This window comes from Cydia splendana, chromosome 16 (assembly GCF_910591565.1).
Source record: "Cydia splendana chromosome 16, ilCydSple1.2, whole genome shotgun sequence".
NCBI lineage: Eukaryota > Metazoa > Arthropoda > Insecta > Lepidoptera > Tortricidae > Cydia > Cydia splendana.
In genome coordinates, this window is record NC_085975.1 from 18,232,078 (window position 1) to 18,252,191 (window position 20,114).

The 20,114-nt window shown below is 35.3% G+C and overlaps 1 protein-coding gene and 1 long non-coding RNA gene across 2 annotated transcripts in view; one reads left to right on the forward strand and one right to left on the reverse strand.

Annotated features, from left to right (window-relative positions):
* LOC134798445 (uncharacterized) overlaps positions 1-20,114 on the forward strand; it is a 49,466-nt gene that overhangs the window by 23,803 nt on the left and 5,549 nt on the right. The gene's annotated exons all lie outside the window — the stretch shown is intronic.
* On the reverse strand, positions 4,078-8,468 carry LOC134798470 (uncharacterized). The gene is made up of 2 exons (XR_010145189.1): positions 7,404-8,468; positions 4,078-6,975 (listed from the first exon to the last, which is right to left on the reverse strand). It is a non-coding gene; the product is annotated as an uncharacterized LOC134798470 (long non-coding RNA).

Genomic DNA, 20,114 nt, shown 5'->3' on the forward strand with positions numbered 1-20,114 from the left:
AATATTCGTAATCTGTCGTAATAGGAGTTGGGCAATGTTATGTCTATCATTACATCCTGGCTTGTATTACGAATGCGAAGTAATATTGACTCGAGCGCGTGTACGAGCCAGACATTTTTTTAATACAGAAACAAGCACACGGTCCGTCTGATAGTAAGCAGTCACCGTAGGTAGCCTATGCCTGTAACTCCAGAGGTTGCGACTCTCACACTCCGCCCCCTCGTTCAGCTCTGGCAACCTTAAGGTGACGTTCCATTTCCAACGACAGCTCCAACTACCGTCGCGACGTTACTGTCAATTGGGATTGTTATTCATTTTACCATGCCCTCCCATCCCGAAGGCGTTATAATTATTCTCAAATCGATATCATAGATGGCGCTAAATGTCACAATCAGCCATTATGAAATTTTTATACTACATATTAAGATGGATTAAGAGATATTTAAAGTGTCATAAATTAAAATCATTATAAATGAAATACAAACATTAATAACAACACGAATTCAATGCAATAATTTACAAAATTTGAAACCACAATTATATTGCGACTGGCTACGTTATGAGCAACAGCGCAGGACAATTATGTCGAGCTGTCGAAGTAATATTGAATAATGTCACTAGATGGAGCCACCACGATTCTAGTAAGATCTACGATTCTAGTACCTAATCATTCCAAAACGAGTTTCTTTTCCTACGTTTTGATTTTCGTTTTAAGACATTATGTGAAGTTTGATTTAGATTAGAATATAATTATTCTATTCTAATTATTCTTAATGTAATCATTTGAGTTATAAATTTCGGAATTTAAGTACTTAGTATAAAATGTAAAAAAAATGGATCGGTGAATAAACATACCTAATTTAAACGAGTACCTACTTATACAAACAAACAAACAAACAAACAAAATTTACTTTATTCATGTAGGCCTAGCAACAAGCTCTTATGAATCGTAATTAATCTTAATCTAATTATCAGAGCACTTTTTTTTATTTTAAAGTAGGCCTGCCTGACGTTAAAATACAAATTAATAAACTCACATCACAGGGCGATGTCTTTCAAAACACATGAATGCTTTGTTTTTAAACATAATGCAAGTTTTTATTTCGCTTGGTGTCCAAGTCAAACGCGCATTTTACTCCTTTATTGACCGAAGCGTTTGCTAAGGTCTCCGTTTTAACTCGGGCCAAATTTCGTATGTTCGGACGTTCTCCTCGGTTCAATTCTCAACTGATTCTTATCAAATTTTGTGACCAAAATCTAGAATAAAATAGTTCTTTTTCGATTCGATTATTGAATTTTTTTTCAAAATGGCGGAAACAAATAGTCGTATCAATATAATAAGAGTTTTTTTATTCTTTTTGAGAGATATTTAGTGTTTGGCAAAAATGTAAAAATTAGTAACGCTGGTGTAGGTGGTATTTAGATAAGTAGGTATGTAGTACTCGAGAATAAGTAGCCAAATTTCGTAACTTTAGCTAAGTGCTATATTGGCGCATTTGGCAAACAATTGCTTTGATGCATAGAGGTACCTAGTTCGATCCCCAGTAAAGTGTGTGAACTTTTTGTAATTTTTTACACTTAAATTTTATATTATTTTATTTATATTTATTTTTTTAATCTTTATTGCAGAAATAAAGTACAAATGGCGGACTTAATGCCTAAAGACATTCTCAACCGTAAATTTTGTATTGTTGATTGATCAAGCGAGTGCAAAGCATAGGTACAATATTTTATTTAACTTTTTGTTAATTTAGTTTTTCCAAATTATTCTAAACGGCGTAGCGTTATTTTTTTATGCTCGCGAGGTCTACAGAGGGCCTACCGGAAACCACGTTGCTCACAGCGCCACTAGTTTATTAATTTCCTTAAGTTGTAAACAACGATCGGCTTTAACCGCGAAAATCGAAGTTTGTAAGACTTCGAGAGTTAGACCAAGCTAAATTGACAGGGATTTTGATAGCACAGACTGTGCAAGAGTTTTTTTTAATTCATAATTTAATAGAAGTTTGACGTTTAAATAACACTAATAAAATAGCTTGGTAGGACTGATGCCACTCTAATTACGATGAGTAAAATAGAAAGATGCCCATGCAATATTCGGTGTTCGCGGGTCGCGGGGCCTGCCTACCGCTGGGCCCGCTGGTATTCAGACGAACTTTTTTAACGGACGGACTCCGACAATTACTTACTGCACTCATGACTACGACGCGACGGGGAGTACGGGCCGATTTATACTCCAGTAAAGATACGGTTACGTTAAACATTAATTAGTAATAGGCAATTTTTTTTTTATTCCTGTTCTTTAGATCATTTTAAGATACTTTATTTTCGAATCCAACAAACTTTCTGTCCGGAAGTAGGTAAAAAAAAATAGTTAAAAAAAAGAGCCGTTCTTGTTTGTTAAAAATAGTAATAGTATTTTTAGTTCGTAAACGTGACGAAAATAATATTTATAATGAGTCGACAATGGAATCAGTCAAAATATTAACACGGAAAATAACTAATTCAATAAATGGCGGGGCCTCACGGATATACGTCGTAACTTGATATAAAAAAAAAGTAATAATTAGGTCTTTGATTGAATTACCATAAAACTACCTCATTAAGCTATTTATCCGAGAATCCGACATCAATATTATTTGTATCACTTGTATATATATTTACGCCTTAAACATGCTAGAAAAAATGGTTATAGATATAATTTCTTGCAGACTTTGTTCTGATAACGTTCAAAGTGATATTCAATACATAATCACACAAAAATATGGTCAATGTAATAAATATGTGCATTTTAACAAATTCGCTAAATGAAACTACCAAATTTGAACTCTTTGCGCTAATGCTAAGGATTACATTTCCTTGCGGCGCGCGGGGACAGTTTCAATGCGGGGCGGTGGCGGGAGTTCGTGCCAAGGACGCGTGGATAGTATGTAGGTAAGTATGTACTTACCTACAAGTTGCTATAAGTGACAGGCCAATTCGAACGTGCGCGGGCGTCTCGCTCGCACCAAATATTTGTGCGGCCAAGTCTGAGCAAAATGAACGCGCGCGTGAATGATAGCTGATTAAAAATAACTGATATCATTTCCAATATTATTGGTTGATGTTCAAATTATATTCGTAATTATATACGTCAATTATGACCCACTACAAAAATAAAAATTGCGCATGACTATCTATCGTTCTTATTTAATTTCAGAATGGCATAGTGTGGAGTGGCATTATAAAAGGAATACTTATTATCGTAGTCATTTGACAGTTTTGGTGACACTTTCACATTCTGTCACAGCGAAGTGTGTAGGCCCACTCTTTAATTTGATATTAACGTCTATCCAACAACTTTGTCAGTAGAAAAAGGCGCGAAATTCAAATTTTCTATGAGACAATAACCCTTCGCGCCTAAGCGTCTGTAGACTTTTTTTTTTCAACAAACGTATTATATTGACTATTTCGTGCTCTTTCAATTCATAGTTTACGTTCCATAATAAGTATAACATACTAAGTTCCATAATAAGTATAACATAGTATAATAAGAGTCGACGTGAAATATATGTTTACATTTTTGCACCTTACTCCTTTGCAATAAGGCGAAAAGTACGGCTTTAAAATGACAACGTTTTACACAAAAATAAAACGCTAATTAAATAACTTACCATATTCGGAACCTAAGAATAAATAATATTGAGAGTGGCAACACTGTCGTAGGGGGCTATTCATAAATTTAAGTCATTTCAAATTTGGGGAGGGGGGGTCTGGACATCGGATGATGGTAGCATGACGCAGGAGGAAACGGTGTCATTCGAAGCATGATTTTTTGATGATTTTAGGGGGGGGGGGACAAAAATCGTCAAAAATAGATGACGTCATGTATGGACAGCCCCTAGGTCGTATTGTCTTTTTCTAGCATATACCTCCCTCTCTCCCTCACACTCCTACCACACAGGCAGGTTGCTTTGTCAGTTATACAAGACAAATTTTCAAGTCATTGTCTCAAAATTATACATATTTGCACCATGCAGGATTAAAACATTAGGTTCCTATTTGTTAACTTATAGATTAGTAAATTATAAGACAACATTATTGGTAGCCATCTTTTATTGAACCAGTTCCAAATCCAAATTCAACCATAAACTAAAACCATAGACTATTACCATAACGTAACATTCCTCTCCTTCACAGAATTATAACTCAAAGAGTAAAGTAAGTATATAGGTATTATAACTACAACTATAACTAAGATTCAATTAGTCTCGACGGAGCCTTGACTATTCGGCCAGACCTCGTCTTATACAAATCAAGATTTGGTTCCGGAGTATCATTGATTCCAGTAGAGCTTTGACTCGCTTCACTTGTATCAATGAGCTCCTGAACATCAGTTTCTTCTGCTTCATAAAAGGATTCACAGTCGCTATCGTTACTATCATAGTTTATAACATAAGAGTTAGGATTAACAGACTCATTTTCAGTACAATTAGTTGACTCATATTCATTTATATTACGCAAATGTTGTCTGTTTCTCCTATATTGGCGACCTTGTTCATCCTTTACAATATAGGAACGAGGGAAGTCAGCCTTCTTTACAACACTTCCTTTTTGCCAGCGATCATCTGACATCTTTTTCTTAAACATGATACCCTGACCTATCTCTAATTCTCTTAGAGGTCTAGCAGTTTTATTGTAGTGGTTTTCAACCTTATGTTGCAACTCTTTATCTAAGAAATAATTTCTAGTATATATTTTAGGCTTTAAATAATTTGCAGACACAGGACAACGGTCATTAAGGTTCCGATTGAACAAAAGATTAGCTGGAGAAGGGCTATTTTCCTTCGGACTATTTCTGAAATTTAATAACGCTATATAAGGATCTGTGTTATCCTCTTTACATTTTTTTAGTATAGATTTGACAATTTTGACCGAAGATTCCGCTAAACCGTTCGACTTTGGGTAGTCAGGAGACGAAGTAATATGCTTAAAACCATATGCATCCGCAAATTCTTTAAACTCTTTACAAGAATACTGTGGACCATTGTCACTTACAATCTCTAAAGGACAACCATGTCTAGCTATCATAGACTTAATATTATTGATGATAGTCCTTGAAGACAATTCATTTAATCGAGCAACTTCAAAAAATTTACTGTAATAATCTACAACAACCAGATAGTATTGTTTATTAAATTCAAAAAGATCAGTGCCTAACTTTAGCCATGGTAGTCTAGGTATGTCATGAAATTGAATTGGTTCTTTAGTATTATTTTTCCTAAATAAGGCACATGTTTGACAGTTGTTGCAGAGTTCTTTAATTTGACTTGTCAATCCAGGCCAAAATAGAACGTTTTTAGCTCTCCGAAGACATGTATTTAATCCTAAGTGACCTTCATGAATAATTTCTAGCATCATTTTTTGTAATGCTACTGGTATCACAATAAGATTATTTCTTAAAATTATCTGGTCGACTAGGGACAATTCGTTGCGAAAATTCCAGAAAGGTTTTACTAATTCATTTAAGTTATTCTTAGAATTTGGCCAACCATTATGTATATAGTCTTTTAAACAGGACAATGTGGCATCCTCATTCGTTTTCATGGCAATGAGTTGTCGCTTGTCACTTGAAATAGGCAACGAATCTATCATGACCTCAACATGACAAACAATTTCTTTGTTGAACTCTTCATCAAATTCCTTCGTTTCATCATTCTTGTCAACTAGGAAAGAGCGACTGAGAAAATCTGATATATACATTTGTTTTCCAGGTACATACTTAACAGTAATGTCATACCCTTGTATTTTAAGCATCATTCTTTGTAGTCTTGCAGGTACTAAAGACAGGGGTTTTTTAAATAAAATTTCTAATGCCGAATGATCGGTTTCAACTAGGGTATGTTTTCCTAAAATATACTTATGGAATTTGATGCATCCAAATACAATAGCAAACATCTCGCGTTCAACCTGGGCATAACCTTTCTGACATTCAGTTAGTGCCTTAGAAGCGTGTGCAATAGGCTGTCTGTCTTGTAAAAGACAGGCGCCTACTCCTTCCGAGCTGCAATCTACCGAAACGACAACATCTTTATTACTGTCAAATAATTTAAGCGTGGGAGCGTTCGTTAATGCCTCCTTAAGTTTATTAAAAGCATTTTCATGAGAAGGAAGCCATTTAAATAATATGTCTTTTTTAAGAAGCTCGCGCAACGGGCTTGTAATAGTCGAGTAATTGTTGATAAACTTTGACAAGTAATTTGTCATTCCTAAAAATCGTTCAAGTTCTTTCTTATCATGAATGCATTTTAATTCGGAAATGGCCATTACTTTAATTGGATCAGGTTTAACCCCTTGGTCACTTACAATCATGCCAAGAAATGTAATTTCTCTACACAGAACTTGGGACTTCTCCCTATTGAATTTGACATTACATTCTTGAGCTCTTTTCAATACATTTAGTAACACTTTATTATGTTCTTCCACCGTGCTGGTATAAATTATTAAATCATCGACATAAAATTGTACATTATCAATATCACTAAAAGTCTCTTCCATGCGTTCCTGAAACGCTTCTGTTGACACGGAAAGCCCAAATGGCAATCGTTTATAGGAGTAGTTACCAAATGGAGTAGAAAACGTGCATAATTTTGAACTTTCTGAGTCAAGCTGTACTGTCCAAAACCCACTGCTACAGTCAAATTTAGAAAAATACTTAGAGCCTGATAACTTATCCAGTATGTCATCAACCGTTGGCAATTGCTTGTGTTTTCTGATAATGAATTTATTTAAGTACCGAGGGGTCCGAGGGTCAATACATACGCGTATTTTATTGTTCTTTTTTTTTATTACAACAGTTGAGTTGACCCACTCCATCGGATCCTCATTTTTGGTGATTATTTGCTGTCTCACCATATTGTCCAACTCGTCCTTAAGGCTCTGTCTTAGTGCTATAGGGACCCGACGAGGTGGATCGGCTCTGGGGATTGCATTTTCCTGTAAAACAATTTTATAGGGTTTTTTAAAACAGCCTATACCATTGAACAAATTAGTATACTCTGACATGATTCTATTTGTGTCAGTGTTATTCGAGACATTTATAGTATGAACCATGTTTCTAGTGACTAATTTAAGTTTCATGCAAGATCTTAGGCCTAAAATTGTCATACAATCTGTGCTCACAATAACAAAATCAATGTTATCAAACTTTCCATTCTTGAGATAAGATTTAATGGTGCACACACCTTTGACAGGTATGCACTTATCATGAAGTGTCACTAATTTAATGCGCTTAGTAACTATAAATCTCTCATCAAGGTTCAGCGACTTATAAGTAGCTAAGGACATGCAGTTTACCTGCGCACCAGTGTCTAGTTTGACGTTTATAGACTTATTATTTATAATCATAGACTCAATCCACTCACATTCGCATTCACACTCACTGTTGATACAGCCAACGAAGAAGGACTCCTCGCTGTCGTCTTCAACCTGCTTCTCTGTTATGGCTGCAACCTGTTTGTTTCTGCAAACCTTCGCAAAATGATTAGGAATACCACACTTCTGGCACTTGCAACCTATAGCTGGGCATTGATGCGTGCGATCCCAGTTATTGCCGCAGCGATAGCATTTTCTTGTCTTGACGCTTCTTGTTTTTGAAGTATTGACATTGTTGACGTTATGTACTGGCGAAGTGCTGACGTTGAGCACGGAGGTCGCACCTATCTCATTCGTTAGTTCCGTAACTTGCTTTTGAGACAATTCCGCAGCTCTGCACATGGTGATGGTCTTCTGCAGCGTCAGATCCTCCGTGCGCAGAAGCCTCTCCTTCATAGCAGTATTAGCTAGACCTATGACGATAACGTCTCTCACGAGTTCCTCTCTCTTGTCACTGAAGTTGCATGTCATACTTCTGTTCTGAAGGTCAGTAAGGAAATCGTCGAAGGACTCTGTAGCTCCTTGTGCCCTTGTAAAAAATTTGTGGCGTTGCATCGTGATGTTAACTTTAGGAATGAAATATGCATTAAATTTCTTTAGGACTTCTACAAAGGTTTGCTTTGGCTCCAAATTAAACGAATTGTATATTTCTACACCCTTATCACCCATGTTATGGAGCAGAAGAGCTGTTTTACGGTCATCGGAAACAGCTTCAAGGTCCTCGGCAAGAAGAAATATTTTAAATTTTTGGACCCACAATTTCCAATTCTCTTCCATAGAATCCGTGAATTCTAATGGTCGTATGTATGAGTAAGCATGTCCCTGCTTGTGTTGTGGACATTGTAATGCCGGCGAATTTGCCGCATCTGGTGAAATTTTACTTGACTCACCCATTTTGGTATTTCACATTTATTATTTTATACTTGTGACACCATATTTGTTAACTTATAGATTAGTAAATTATAAGACAACATTATTGGTAGCCATCTTTTATTGAACCAGTTCCAAATCCAAATTCAACCATAAACTAAAACCATAGACTATTACCATAACGTAACAGTTCCGAATAGAGATACACCGGATATTCGGTTACTATCCGGTATCCTATCTCGCCCTTATTTATACTAAAATAAGGGTACTAAATAACTATGCTTGATATCGGAATATAATCGTACTCGATTATTATTTTAAAACAATTTAAACGTTCCATTCACTAGCTCGTGCACTAATTTCGTACCTAGTGATAGACCTATATACCGCGCGAAAGTTCATTACGAAACAGGCCAAAACTTCCACAATGCGCACCTGAAAAACCTGAATATTTCCGCGGGCCGAATATTCGGCGGCTGAATACCGAATATTCGGCCTATGGTCAGGCCGTACATCCGGTATCCTGTATGCGGCCAAACAACTATCCGTTGCATCTGTAGTTCCGAATATGATAAGTTATTTAATTAGCGTTTTATTTTTGTGTAAATGCTGTCATTAAACAGCTGTACCGATATTCGGAACCTAAGAATAATATTGAAACATGTTTGTTATCGCCTGGTGGTAGGAAGACGCCAAACCAATGTGATTATACATATCCTATGATATACTTATTATGTGTATGGGGCTATTCATAAATTACGTCATTTCAAATTAGGGGGGGGGGGGTCTGGACATCGGATGACGGTAGCACGACGTAGGAGGAAACGGGGTCATTCGAAGCATGATTTTTGGATGATTTTAGGGGGGGGGGGGTCCAAAATTGTCAAAAATCGATGACGTAATTTATGGACAGCCCCTATGTAATATAATTATATTATGAGTGTTTAATTAATTATGTAGTACGTACACCCTTTATTGTAACACCTGTGAGGAGAGAGATATTTAGTAAAGTATACAATTTGATAGGTACATTTTGTAAAATTAACATTTATTGTATTTATTTATTTATTTCAAATAACAAATTGCACCTTACAGCTAATGCCAAAGCGGCACAATTTGGAACACATTAACAACATAAAGCATTTTTAACATTATTTATAACAATACAATATATAGCTAAGACACATGTATTCATTATGGTATGCTACTCTTAGGCATCTCTCTTTCTAATATCCACTTGCACTTTCACATCACTATTCCGGATCGTTTTTATTTGCTAAATAATTAAACGGACAACTGTAGTACATTGTAGGAGAGGACGGAAAACCGCTAAAAGATGGACGAGTGAGTTTGAGGGCCGACACGTTGGTGGAGGCCCTCGAATAATACGACTCCATCTTTAGCGTTTCCGGCCGAGGCATTACATAGTGCTTTTCACGACTACTGCGAGGAAATAAGGAAACATTTGCATAACTATAAGTACTAGCACGCGATTTCTCTGGTAGCAAATTACTAGCCACTGCCTGTGCTGTCTCTTGAATTTCGGTAGGCGTCAGCGTAAGAATATCATTTTCTTCACTAGAAGAACTCATTTTTATAGCGAGCGTAGATACGTGTTTCTTATATTTTATAGTACTATCCAATTCAGTGATAATTTTCCGATCCCGCCTTTTTTCTTTTTTATCACATTTAAGAGGCGTTTTTATGTTGTTTGCTTCAAACCGACTCTAAACTTAGAAGCGTTTTTGCTAAAAAACCACAAACAGCTACAAAAGTAAAAAACGCCTTAAGCGTGAATCGAATGAACTGACTGAATGAATGAATAGTTTGACATTTCGTTTTTTTTTAAACAAGAAATTGGTCCTATAAATAACCTAAATTTATTTTTGAAGGAAAAAGTTGCGCCAAAAAAGACCTTTTATTGATTTTTATGTTTTAAATTATACTCATTGCTGTAGCGAACTGTCACCAATGACAGATGATGATAATAATGAAACATTGTAGTAGTGGTGGTTCAGGTGCTACAGCTATTGCCTACTTTCCAGCTTGGTTTTAGACCATCTATTGCCACATTTCCGAACAGTGGCGTGAAAAATTTAATTATTTATTTCGCACCAGCTCGGAAAGGCTTACTTTGCACTTCAAAAACTGAGAGCAAAGTTTCATTTTATTCACAAATGAGGCAAAGGAAACAAATGCAAATTTTGAGTTGTTTTCTTATGTTTGCTGGTAGAATTGACTTTTAAATCATAAATATTTAATAAAATTCATTTGTGTTTGATTTTGTATGATATTTTTACATTTAATATTTGCTTTGGGTTGGTGTGGTGAAACATTTTGTGTTTCACTTGGGGCAAATTTTGTTTAACCCTCGTGCTTTGAAACCCTCGCAACGCTCAAGATTCCATGTTTCGAATGTTTTACTTGCTCAAGTATCAATATTAGCACGAGCGGTTAAACAACAACTTTGCCCCCTTGTAAAATAAATAACTATTTCAATATAGTCATCTAAACTGAGGTACAAATTCAAAAACTCACCAGCAGTTTAGCTTCACGACCTTCCAGATGGAAAAAGAGCAAGCCAATGACTTGAAAATTTGCCTTGTATAACTGACAAAGCAACCTGCCTGTGTCGTGGGAGTGTAGGAGCGAGGGACGTATATGCTAGAAAAGGGCAATACGACCTACGACAGTGTTGCCACTCTCAATTAGAAATGCAATGGATAGTTGTTTGGTCGGATACCGGATATTCGGTATCCGACCGCCGAATCTTCGTCCGGCGGAACAATAAAAAAAAATCATTTATTTCAGACCTAAGTTCATACACTTACACCAAAAAACTAATTAACTACAAACTAAATTTAACAATACCTACATTTCGGTTTTTAGGTGCGCATTGTGCAGGTTTTAACCTGTTTCGTGGTGAACGTTGGCGCGGACTCATTTCTATGTTCGAACTGAGTCGGTACCTACGCGTGCAAGTGAGTGGATGTTTAAATTGTTTTGAAATAATAAACGAGTAATGTACAATATGACCGTGACTGTTTCTTAAATCCAATTTGTTTACTCTGAATTCAAGCAAAGTTACTATCTGGTATCCGGCCGGGTATATTATTCTGAGGTTCCAAATATCGGTACAGTTGTTTAATTTGGAGATTGACCCCAATTTCATTTCTGATCAAATCGGTCGATTTGATCATCCCGTCTGGACTTCACTTGACAGCCGTAACACATTACCGCGCCGTTCAGGGTCACGGTGCGCCAAACCATAGCCTGATGTCATGTAGGTATGTATAATGTACTTAGTCCAAAATTATGTTATTTACTAATTATGTTATTTATATGCATTAAACGTTAAATCTGAACCAACTCGATTACTATTCTATAGTGAAACACATTCAGCTTGACTAGAGACCTGACTTTTATCTCGATATCGTAATTTTCTAGCGACAAGTCCATTATCTATACAAAACTGTCGCAAAAATGTTATCGCTTGTATATCGTGGTACAGGATAGGATGGAGCCATATACTTTACTACTTGCTTGCAAGTATCGTAATTAAACAGTGCTAAGTAGTTAAATACGCGCAATGTATTTTTATGTCATAAATAATGTATTTATTTAATGTTAATTTAGTATTAATTATAGTATGTATATTGTTTTATCCACAAATATGAATAATTGTAGTTAATTTACCAATAAAACATAATTTATACGGCCACAAATAAAATATTAAATGCTTCTAAAGTCTGTTTGGTTATTTCTACATGGAAACGAAGTCATTTCAAATTATAAAAACATTCACTGAACACCTTATTGCCGCCTGCAGTCACCGCTCGCCGCTCAGCTATTCGCTGTCGTTAATACCACGGCCTTACGTTTTATGACACTGAGTCGCGTCAGGGGAGCGACACGGTTCGGTGCGCTTGCGTTCAGTCGAGTTTTGGAATATTACTGCAAATTTTTGTTGTTTGTTAATTTGTTGGTTATTGTTGTTTGTTAATTTGTTGGTTATGGTGTCGACTTTTATTGCCCTAGTCGCCAAATGATGTTACTAGTGAAATTTTAACCGACACCACACGGTAAAAAAAAGTTTAACAATAATTACTTAATTAAAAATCGAATAAAAACGGTATTTCTAATACATAACTTATATTTTTTGCTATTCAATTAAAGAGTACTAACAAAATCCTAACTCAATTAATTAGTGCAAATATTTTAAGGTTTGCGATTCCTGCTCGGCCTTGCGTCGCAAGGTGCCCGGTACCACTGTATTGCAGCAATAATTAGAAATGCTTACTTTGGGGAACATTAGCAACTGTCGTTTTTGATAATTACATTTTAGTGGTGAGGGGTGGTACTTAAATGACCGCTATCGAAACCTTAAATGGTTTAAACTTATAGGCGCGAAGATTTGATTTCCCTAAGAAAATTTTAATTTCGCGTCTTTTTCTGCTTTCAAATTGGGTGTGTGTCAGTATAATAGCCCTATATAATTGGCCTATTATTGTATTAAATTTAACGCGCACGCAAAGACGGAAAGCCTGCAATTACGTAAAATTTACTTTCTTATTTACAGCACTCTTGCCCAGATTAAAGCTGATAATTAGTTCGAATCTAGTCTCCCATATTTTTTACGTTCACTGGTACATATGTTTTGACCGAGTAAATAGTAAATATACTAAATACTTTTTTAAATATTCGCGCTCGGGGCGATGGAAGTTTCATCGTTCCGTCGCCCCGCTCCATGCAACGACCAATCGCGTTAGCTCGCTGGCTCGTGCGCGGCAACTTTAAAGCAACGATAACGTTTTTGATGGTTTTTTGTGTTACGAATCATATTTCAAGCCGATTTTTACAGTATTCGACGAAAGAGAACTCATAATGAAAATCCCATATGATATTGATCTATTACCATTTTTAACCAGGCAATTAATGCATAACCCCATAAAACCTACCATACGGTATTATTTAGTGTACGATTAAATTGCAACGCTTGTACTTATTGTAATTTGGAAATAATGAGAGAAAAAGTAGCCTATTACCATTTTTGAGGACGGAAATATACTGAATTTAATAATAACCGTAGGTTACTTACTTTAAATGTAGGATACAGAATTATTTTTTGTGTGATTCATGCTTAATGTCATAAAGCAAATATTTCTCTATGAGTATAAATTTAAAAAAAAATATTAATATTTTTTACAAACTTTCTGTGATTTTTTATATTTTTTCATTTTTTTTTAAATACCTAAATGTAATATATTTATTTGGATTATGTGTCGACGTAATCACTAGATTTATTATCTGTCCCATACACCGAAAATTTCAGCTATTACTAATTATTTCCATTCCGCCATACTAGCCGAGCGTACCTTTCTTGGCCTAAGCGACCAAAACTGCACACTCAAATTTATAAGGTGCGTCTGTGTGCGTAAGTAAACTACTATACAACTAGGTACATACATAGGCGAGAACGCCAGTCATGCGTGCCGTCAGGGGGGTGTCACTACGCAGTTTAGAAGCTCTACCATGAGTTCCGTGAATGACAGTCGATAGTGAGAAAGTTAAGGAAAATGTATGGAGTAATTGTACAGTGCCTCTACCGGTTACCTAAAGAACTAAAAATTACAATTGGTACCATGAGTTACAAACGTTTTCACGTGAGTTTTCCATACGTGTCTAACTTCACACCTAAAACGCTCTCTTTCTAATTATATAATGAAAACTGAGCCAATATTATTCTACGTAAATACTTTACGCGAATAAACGTGACAAATGTCATCGAAAAATACGTGCGTTTCCGACGTGACATTTCTGTCAACTTGTAAACACAACAAATACACAGATTTTTCACGACTTTCCATGCAATTTTCAACGTAATATGTATTAATTTATAGCAGTACGTGAACTTCAAGCAAAACTTTAAGGCATAAATCAATTAATAGATCGAAAAAAGGCTGATTTAGTACAAAGGTATTGAGTTATACTTGACTTCACCTATACTATTTCTACTGTTTAGTTATGTACATTTGCGAAGATCACTTTGCTTACGAGCAGTTTTCGCTTTTAGGCAAGAACCTATTGACTGAAAACATCATATCCATGAAAACCCGGATGGCATCCAGAGCTAATACATGCAAGCAAGAAGATCGTCCGTCGTTCGTATGCATGTAGAAGTTACATAATAATAATTATGGCTCAATACAAGGAGCGGTACATAGACATGTTGCTGTTCTTGTTGCTGGGTGCACATAACACATAGTAAGAACATACCGCAAGACCTATTATAATATGTACACAAGAATTCCTACGTATTTTATCAAGTATTATTATCTTAAATAAAATAAAACATATATACAAATGTTCTGTGAGTTTATTTATTTTTCTTTACTAAGTGTAGTATATTTTCCGATGTTCAAGTTCTTGTGTTTGGTAGGTAAGTAATCGTTTTTCATGTCAATTTGGTAACCGGAAATATAAAAGTTTCTTCAAAAACTTTTGCTGGTGGTTCAGAATCTGAAAATTTAAATAAGGTTTAAACACATGTACTGCCATAAAACCCGCTGCGTGGGTTCATTTTGTATTGGAAATGGGGCGCACTGAAAGTATACTCGAGATCATTTACTATAAAATTAAGATCGCTATTAAAGTCATACGTAGGGTCTGTGCGGAAAGAGAAGAGTCGTAGGCATAATGTTTGTATGGGCTCCCCTACATTTCACGACTCTTCTCTTTCCGCACACTCTATTAGATAATGTTACTTAGCAGTAGGAGACGGCCGCTGTCATGATACGGACGGAAGCGGACCATAATATAATACATACCTATTTTAATATTTTAAGATTTCTTCTCATGTGTGTACTATATTCATCATACGTAATATGTAGCCAAAAGTAGCCTGTATAATCGCGCCGTATACTTTGCTTCCTATTTTTTAACACGCAAAGTTATAATTTTAACTCGATTATTAATGATGTATACGTAATTATCATATTTTGCAATTTTTTTCTTGAATACTTACAATATACATTTTATTTTATACATTGTTTACCTAACATTGATGTGTTTATTATTTTCGTAACTATGGCAACGTCAAATCTTTAAAAATTGTAGAATGAAGGTTGAGTCCGTAACAAAGTGACAAAATAGGTCTTAGAGCATTTAATAACTGGAGTGGCCCTGGCCATTGAGTGCTTACTGTTAGGATTAGGTTTCCAAGCAGGAAAGAAAAGCTTGTTTTAACACCAAATAATGTTGATTAATCTCAAGCAAAACTACATAGTAATGGCGTCTCACACAAGAAAAAAGAACACCTAGGTACATTTGTTTTATATTGAGAACCGAATAAATCAAATACATAGTCTATACTCTTTATTTTTTTTGTTGACCTTAACAAAAACATGCCGAAAAACATGCACAATTTGACGTCCCCTCCCCCGCAAAAATCGGAAGACTGTTTCGTAAAGAAAATGACAGCGATGACTTCTCCTTTCTCAATGCTCTAAGTGGAGGGTAGAGGTAAGGAATACAATCTCCATGTAATTAATTTATTGAAAAAGTGTCCGTCAAAAACCTTAAGAGGGAAGTATACTACGTAATCGTCCATACAAAAAGAGAAAACGTTTTTCCACTTCTAAATATTTTCCATTCTCCATGATTTTAGTACGGTATTGACACAATGAAAAACTAGGTTTATGGGTTTTCTTTTTTTCGCTACTCTGGAGAGCTTTAGAACAATTATAATAGCTGACAGCGTGCCCAGCTTTTGCAAATATTCTCCCATAAAGGAGTTTTCCCATAAAGTCATAAAGGATTCTCCTTACCTCTACCCTCCATTTTGCTAAGTTCAGATTTCGATAGGTAATTTACCGTTTACTCGTACTAATTAAATAATAATTCTTGCTCTTTTTTTTAGTATACTTAGAAAGGGACAGTATCGTTTGGAGTGGAGTGAAGTTAGGCACATAAGACCGTAAAGAAACGTAAAACTTGACATACGGCACGTTTACTCACTGAAAGTAAGTGAAAAATACTCTGCCAACTGATGGTAGAGGCTCAGGTACATTTGGCCGGCGCGCCGCGCGGGCGCCGTATGGCAGTGGGCTGCCGCTCGGCTCGCACGATGTGGCGCTCGCGCAAAATTGAAAATACACAATGGCTTCGAAACCTATATCTCGATCTAATCCGTATAAAAGATATTGTTGTTATTGTACTGTTTACGGATGTCTGTAGAAGAAGGAAGTAGAAATAACATTATATTAAATTCCGGACGATATTGAAAGGTGAATTTAAACTTTAAAACATAACATAAATACTAAGTACTTAATCAAATTCGATTCGATAACTAATTCGTTTTGTTTGCATAAAACTAAAGCGCTTTAGACCAATTTAAAATGATTATTGGTTGCCCAAAACAATATTAGGAACTGACCAACATATTTTTAAATAAAGGAATACGGCTGTGGCATACCTACCTACCTACTTCCGTAAGAATCAGACATACTCTCTCCGGATAAAAAAAGATATGTTTACAGAATCAACGTTTGTAATTCGTAGTATTCGTACATATTAATCTTAAAAATAATAAATCGGTAGGTATAGGTACAAAAACTTGTCAAGTTTCAACCCTGTGCCGACGCTCACAGCTCGGTCATAAAACTGCGACGCGCAAGCGGCGCAAGGCAGATTCACGGTTCGTGCGCGGTTACGTAGGTATATAAGTTTCAATTTTGCTTGCAGGCGGCGAGTATAGGTATAATTTTATACCTAAATTGACTTTTGTGAACGAGTGAATTTTCTGTACGGTAGTACTATTAGTTATTCTGTGGTGCCGTCATTTGCCCTCCTATTCTAACCAGACTTATTTCTAATAGGGGCGACAGGAACAGCATGCACGGTTTGAAATGAAACTGGAGTCGGTTAGTGGTGCACCGCGAAAGACCGATCCTTAGGCTTATGATACACTTGTAAGTTTTACTTACGTAAATAGGGACACAGCTATACTACAGAATGAGATATAAATATTGTTATCGCATTCTACCAAATACCTTTGTCCCTACTTACCTAAGTTAAACTTACAATTGTATCTTAGGCTTTATTGATACCTGCGACTTACGTCAAATTTAAAACATTAACTAACTATTAAGTAGGTACATACGTTGTATATTCATTCGGAAAATTATTAAGCGCGTTATATGCCTGTAAATATTTGTTTTTAGAGCAAATAGGAGTATAGTGTTTTTGAATTTTAAAATACTATGAAATAAATTGTGTTATTGCCTTTTGTACGAAAATGCAAATTTTTAACATGAAGTAAATTTTTAATAAATAAATATTATAGGGACATTCTTACACAAATTGACTAAGTCCCACGGTAAGCTCAAGAAGGCTTGTTTTGTGGGTACCTACTCAGACAACGATACATATAATATACAAATACTTAAATACATAGAAAACATACATGACTCAGGAACAAATATCTGTGCTTATTATACAAATAAATGCCCTTACCGGGATTCGAACCCAGGACATACGGCTTCATAGGCAGCGTCACTACTCACTACCCACTAGGCCAGACAGATCGTTAACCTTTATCTTGGCAGGGATCAAATATCTTAAATATGTATTTTTTTTTTAGATTTGGTCACCTATTGAGCATACTAGACTATTCAAAAATAAAGAAAAAATCCAATATTTTCCAGTTTCGGAAAATCATATGTATCATATTTGATACAATGCCAATCCCTCGACATACTATTTAGAAGAAAAATGTGGGTTTTAATAAAAATAAAACATGTAATGCATCAGAAATCATCATTTATTGCTAATTAAACCCAATCTAAAGCATCAGATGACTATTACACCTGTAAATATAAATTATATCTACGAATACCTGAACACATTCATGGAAGAAAAATTTGATCCCGTAAAGTTACAAAAAAGTCGCCAACAAAAAGTTGTGTAAAATAGGAAAAGTAAACAAATAATTAAAGAGTAAAAAAGAAAATATACTTAGGAAGCATTTTTTGCCATAAACATATTTTTCCGCGCTACAGGCTACGGCGTAGTAAACCTATTTTGATGACAACTTGGCAATGTATTAAATGTAATACAATACTTTTGATATGACTTCTGAGTTCTTGGCAATGTATCAAATATACTACATAACAGTTTCATGTAAATATTCTGTGTATTAAATGTTTTTAGATTAGACCACAATGTAAATATTTATGCCCTAACAGATAGTAAATGCATCAAAATGTAGATTATGGAAAAATATATAAGTACGTATCTAAGAAATAAGTGCCAAACTTTCAGTGCGAAACGAAATCTGTTGTTTCCGCGGCGCCATGTTGATTATTACTAATTAATTTAAAATGACACTTGTGTCCATTTTTTTTTTCTATCATAAAGGAGCTAGGGTAGCTCGACATATTAATGGAAAAATATTTTATTAGATAATAAAGTGAACCTGCTAGATTTTTTAAAGTTCCACGTATCACGGGTGTTACAATGCCAAAATAAGGGTTAAGAAATCGGTTAATAGTTTGAATGGATTGGCAAGAACCAGAACAATTAATGAACAAGAATATTTTTTCTTTATTTAATGGAGTAAAAGGGGCATTAAGATTATTCCGATACCTAGATTTTTCGGTGAGTTGAGCTGAGCATAATGAAATGAACTCGAAAGTTAAAAGTTGATTGTTTTCTAAAAAGAAATCCTAATTACACTTACAACTCTTTTTTAATTTTCAATATAAAAAAAAATCGACCCCTCAAGAAGGTCAAGGTTACTTTTTTGAACGTCCTCTTACTAAACATATAATAAGTAGGTAGGTATACAAATTAAACTAACCTAATTTCTGATTCGGGAGGCCCTATCATCGACATCGAAATTTCTTTAAATTTCGCTCGTTATGGTAGTCCCTCTGATGTTTGATATCATAACAAATTAAATAGGTACCTACCTTACCTAACTTTCCTAAATCATTGATACACTTTAACCGTATTGTTTCAATTTTCCGTATAAATTATAAGTCATTCAAGATTTACCTCCGACGTTTCGAGGACGGCGTTGCCCCGTCGCCGCCGTCAACGCCGTCCTCTTCGGACTTCGGAGGTAAGTAAATCTTAAAACTTAAATACCGTAAAACGGGGTCAACAGAAATCGCGGGGTGAATAGAGAAATTTTGAACTTTTTCTTTCAAGTTGTTATATTTAAAAACATACATCTCTAAAATTAGATTTTTTGGAATGCGTATATAGTAGACTATTTATTCTCTACATTGATACCAAAAGAACTTAATCAAACTGCCTAAAAGTTAGATTTTTTTGACTCTAAAGTAAGGTCTCGCCGAGGTAAGAAATGAAGCCTGTCTGAACTTTGTTCTAGCGGTAAATGTTTTGACATTAACTAAGTAAAAGTTAGCTAACCTGGTAATATAGTATCTGTACCTAGTACCTAAATAATAAATAATATCACTAATTTTCTCTATAATAAAGCATTTTTTTGCAAAAAACCAATAACAAGCAAATTTACGTGATAAAGGGGTCAGTGGACACGCATATGGAGTGAACAGTTACGCCATAGGGGGTGATTAGATACAACAAAGGGGTGTAAAGACACGCCTTGGGGGTTAAAAGACACGAGAAAATAATTTTCTGTCAAATAGCTGTTTAACAGATATATATACCATTTGCCAATAGAGTATCCACATAATAATGACCAAATTCGATGCCTATGACAACTAAAACTTAATATTTCTATTCACCCCTTTCTTGTGTCTATCGACCCCGTTTTAAGGATATGGAGAAAACAGGTAGTTTTC